The sequence below is a fragment of the Rattus norvegicus genome, chromosome 7 (genome assembly GCF_021556685.1).
Source record: "Rattus norvegicus strain SHRSP/BbbUtx chromosome 7, alternate assembly SHRSP_T2T, whole genome shotgun sequence".
Lineage (NCBI taxonomy): Eukaryota > Metazoa > Chordata > Mammalia > Rodentia > Muridae > Rattus > Rattus norvegicus.
Window position 1 is genome coordinate 82721548 of NC_141540.1, and position 4974 is coordinate 82726521.

Sequence of the window (4974 nt, forward strand, 5' to 3'; positions counted from 1 at the left end):
ACACATACACACACACACTTGGGGTGCAAATATGTCTCATGCCAGAAGGGCTTCCTAATTAAGTAAGTGCCTTATATGATGTGTTGGTCTGCCATATCTAGATGCCATTTACTTTAGTACAAATATGATATGATCTAGTAAACCTTTTCACCTTGACAGTTTCTTCAGTAAGCTGTCTCCTATTCACAGCATTGTCTTTTGCCTAATCACTTCTTGCTTTTTGTAAAGTCAATTTGCTTGATCTTTGGGAGTTATACACTACTTTTTCCATAGACTATGTTTCCCATTGAATAGCTGGACTGTGATTTTGTTCTCTTTTCCTTAGAGGACATATGTTAAAAACTAGAATTTAATGCCAGTTGATTGTCTCTGAAATGTATGTAATTTTGAATTTTGGATCTCTTCAGCCTAAATTATACCAGCTAGTTTTCTGTAGAAATGTGCTAACTACTTAGTGAAGCTTGAAGTAAACCAGGCAAGTGGCTTGCTCAGGTAACTATTTTTGGCAAAGAACAAGAGGTACAAAATGTGAGTGAAAGCACTCCAGGAGATTAAAAGACACATACATGTCTTGCCTATGTGATTCTCTTCTAGCCTTATCCGTGTGGGCAGACTCCACAACCGCAGATCCATCAGAGTGTACGCCTTTTGCCCTCTCAGTCTTTTGTTTAGAATTTGGTCAGAAACGAAACAAATACAGCTCAGTCCCTGTGTCTTTGGTTCGGAAAAGCCTAGTGTCTTCACCAAGTGGCAACCTTCATTTTAAGTGCCCGCCCTCAGGTACTATGTGGTTGGCCTACGCTACTTGATACTTAATGGCCGTAATAAACATTTTAGTACCTCTTCTTTCTTCTCCCAGCATTCACCTCTCTACCCAGACAATTGCTTGTTAGAGATACCTGCCCCTTATCTAGGGACAGTGGGAGTTGGGCTAGGAATGGTAGTGGTGGTATTTCCTAGACGCCAAAGTCTTCTTGCTCTGTATACAAAGCAAACTGGATGTGGGTGAGTTGAGGTTGAAAGCTGATATCCTCAAACAAAACTCACCTCTGGACACAGCCTTCTCTCCCAGGTACATTCTATTAAATGCTTCCTGTTAGACAAGACGTGGGCTCTAAGATGCTCATGGCAGATGAGCTGCCCAAGGCTACGGCTGACTTTACGGCAGAGGCTTTGTAGGGACTCTTCTTTTTCTCACGCCCAGAATTAGACTGAAGTGCTTAGCACAGTTTTTATAACCTGTGGAGTACTTTCCCCATCTGATTCTGTTCTAGGTGACAGTGAGGTCAGTATTCAGAAACTGTAGCCATCTCCTGATTAACTCCTAGTCTCTACCATGAAACCGCACTTGTAGCCCCAGCTACCCGGTTTCTCTACTCCAGATTCGAAGCCAGCTACATAACTGATTAACAGATTCCTCCACACATCTCTATAGCCTTTATTTTTCTACCTTACTTCCTTATAATAAAATTGAAAAATATGAATTTAACCTTTATAAGTCATCACTAAGTGAAATTTTGCCTTTAACCTACTCCATTCCTTCCAAAGATGGGAAAAACAATCAACGATTTTGTGTTTCCATACAAGGCTACAGTAATATAGCCTTGCAACAGTTTTAATCTCCTTAGACAAAGTGGGACTCAAATTTGCCTCAATTGGAAGTTGTGCTGCTGTGTAGTGGTTGTTTCTGGAAACTGTTTCTTTTTAGCAGCTTGTGTCTGTTTATTTGCATCTATTCTTGGATCTGCTTAGGAACTTTTATGGAAGGAAAGTAGAGGCTAACGGGTTTAGGTACCATGCCACGAGCGTCTTTCTCTTCACTTATACAATGCATATTTCACTGCATAAGCTAATTATTAATACAAAAGAACATGTATATGTATGAGCCAATATAGTAACAATGGCTTTTATTTCCTTGAAGATAACTTTTTTTTACTTCTTAATGAATGATTGGCAGCTCATTATGAAAATAGGAAAGCATAGGTGAGGTTTCCACAAGACGCCAGTGCTCTTTAAAATGGAAACACATGAAATTGCCTCTTGGGTAATGCCTGTCAATCCTGAGCAATGCCTGTCAATCCTGAGCAGTGCATGTTCCACATGGAAACAGGGAGTGGTTTGTTTTATCTAATTCTCTGTGGTAGAGGCAACTCTCCAAGTAAACCGAACAGTGCTCCACTTTTTAAAAAGAATCTAAAGCAACTTTCAGTTCCCTGAAAAAGTTTTCTGAGACCATAGCTTTGGGGGAGGGGGACGCTGATGTTGTAGGGCTGAGAAGAGAGGCATTAAAATTATCATATGACCTTGCACCTGAAGACGTTGCTGCTATGTCACATGTTTGTCAGTAGGTGACAGAGAGGAGACAGGCTACGTCTGTGTTCAGTGTTCTGACCTATAGACATCTAACATTTCCTGAAAAAGGTGAGCCTGAGATGACCACCTGGCACCTACCACGTGACGGGCTACCCAGAGCCAGAGACAAGAAGAACTCCAGGTAGGAGTGAACCTGAGACAGATGACCCTCACATTGGGCTACTTGGTGGGCCCCGGGGCATGACAGCCAGACCAGTGTCATGGGCCCAGGACATGGAGCTAGCCTGAGATGACCACCAATTCAACTCCACGAAGGCCTAGGGGAAAGAGCATGCCTGAGTTGACCCCTGTCTGGCCCCATAATTCACGAGCTCAGTATAGCACTCTTGAGAACACTATTAAGATGACCCTAGACACTCAGAGACCAAAACCCCCACCCCAAACCCCCAGATCTAGTAAGAGAAGCAAGTAAGTGGTGGAGTAATAGAGAGAGAAACAGAAGGGTGTGGGCAGAATGAGTAGAGACAGAGCTGGGGACTCAAGGGTGTGAATAGCCGATGATACCACCTGGAACCATGGTGGAGACCTGGCCTGTGCTGCCACCAGGGGCCATATCTGGGTCCATGGCCCTGCAGCAGCAGGGTTCTGTTACCACAAAGCTCAGACAGACTTCTCTGGTCTGGGCTGCCACCTGGAGACATGTTGGTGTCTGAGAGCTGTGAAGAACTGTTCCCACGCCTAGCTAGCTGCAGTACAGCCCATCCCCCTATCCCCACCAACCATGTTGGAATTGCAGCTAAGTCGGCTCTGAGAGTATAAGTTTGGGAGAGCCAGCCCTGCCTCTCTTCTGTTGTTCTCTGGCATTGGTGAAGGAGGGATGTCTTCTTCTCCTTCCTTGTATATATGGCAGGTGGAAGAGCTGGCCCTTGGATCATGGACTGGGAGACCTGGCCGTGACCCTGACAAGTTGAGACACTTGGGAGAGTTGGCCCTGTACCTCACGTTGATAGCCAGGTAGAGCTGGCCCTGTTTGCAAGGGTGCGGGTGAGCCGTCAAGGGCACAAGAACAGAAGAACCAGTAAGTAGGCTGACCGACTCAGTCATCTCTCAGACCCAGATACAAGGCTGAGAACTGGCCCTCTCTAACATCTACCCCATCGGTGAACTCCTGGGGTGCATGAAGCGGCTGGTCCTAGAGACCCAAAACTACAGGACTTTTATGACACAGGGAAACAATGGGATATCTGAGAGGAAGACTATTGAGGCTCCTACTGATCGTGTAGCAGAAGCCAGAGGCCTTGTAGCAGACTTATTGCAATGAACGTTTGCAAGGAAAGGACTGTGGACAAAGGGTATACTGTGGGACACTCTGTGACACACTACAGTTTCCACATCGAGATTTTTTTCTCTGTTGGGGGAGGTTGCAAGGATGAAGAATGGGTACAAGGGGAGTGGGAGATGAGTCGGACTGGGGTGCATAGTGCAAAATTCACAAAGAATCAGTATAAAGATAAAGAAAAAGGATATGCGTACAGGTTGGGAATGTGGCTGCAGTGGAGGTCAACCTTGTGTTTATATTGTATTCCAGGCTAGCCAAGGCTAAATGGTAAGACTCTGACCCTAGTGTTGCTGCCTGAGAGCTGGATACTGTCGTCCTGAGGCGGTGCCGCTTCCAGCCCCCCAACCATGTCTCACTCATTGCGACCGCCGCCGCCCCTGCACCACCACCACCACCACCACCACCACCACCACCACAACAACAACAACAACAACTGCAAGGAAGGGGAGCAGCCCCTGCCGCCGCCCTCTGGCCTCAACAGTTCCTGGGTGGAGCTACCCATGAACAGCAGCAATGGCAACGACAATGGAAATGGGAAGAATGGGGGGCTGGAGCACGTTTCTTCCTCGTCTTCCATCCACAATGGAGACATGGAGAAGATCCTTCTGGATACACAGCGTGAGTCGGGACAGAGCAGCTCAAGAGGCAGTTCTCACTGTGACAGCCCTTCACGACAAGAAGACAGGCAGATGACGTTTGATGTTGAGATGCACTCCGGCAGGGACCGCAGCTCTCAGTCAGGAAGCTGTAGAAGGAGAAAAAGAAGTTGAGGCTTTGAAGAAAAGTGCAGAGTGGGTATCAGACTGGTCCAGTAGACCCGAAAACATCCCACCCAAAGAGTTCCATTTCAGACACCCTAAACGAGCTGTGTCTCTAAGCATGAGGAAGAGTGGAGCCACGAACAAAGGGGACATTTTCTCTGTAGTGTTCCTGAAGGTCTTCACCCCGTCTCTCTTCCTTTCTCACCTGTTGCTTTTGGGGCTGGGCATCTATATTAGAAAATGACTGAGCACACCTTCTGCCAGCACTTACTGAGGGAGACGAGAGCCCCTGGGAATACGTGTGACCTGTGAAGTGGTGTATTGTAGTTTGAATTTGAGACCTATTGTAAGCATGATCCCCACCTACAACCCTATTTTTACATGCCCAATTCCAGCAACTCTCAAATCCAGTATTTTACTCAAACTCTGTTGGGGCATTTTACTAACCTTGTTCCCTTTTTGGCCTGTAAAACACTTTAGAGATTCCTAACAGAGTTTATTGTTGTTTAGAAATTTGCAAGAGCTTTTTTTTTTCAGCAATGCCACGAGCAGATTATAATC

The 4974-nt window shown here is 46.0% G+C and overlaps 2 pseudogenes across 1 annotated transcript; both read left to right on the forward strand.

The window, feature by feature from the left end:
• Positions 1 to 1584: 1584 nt before the first annotated feature.
• Bnip3-ps7 (BCL2 interacting protein 3, pseudogene 7) lies at positions 1585 to 4702 on the forward strand (annotated as a pseudogene). Its single transcript, XR_015626145.1, has one exon. The product of XR_015626145.1 is annotated as a BCL2 interacting protein 3, pseudogene 7 (transcript).
• Positions 2304 to 2420, forward strand: LOC120094010 (small nucleolar RNA SNORA17; annotated as a pseudogene).
• Positions 4703 to 4974: the final 272 nt, after the last annotated feature.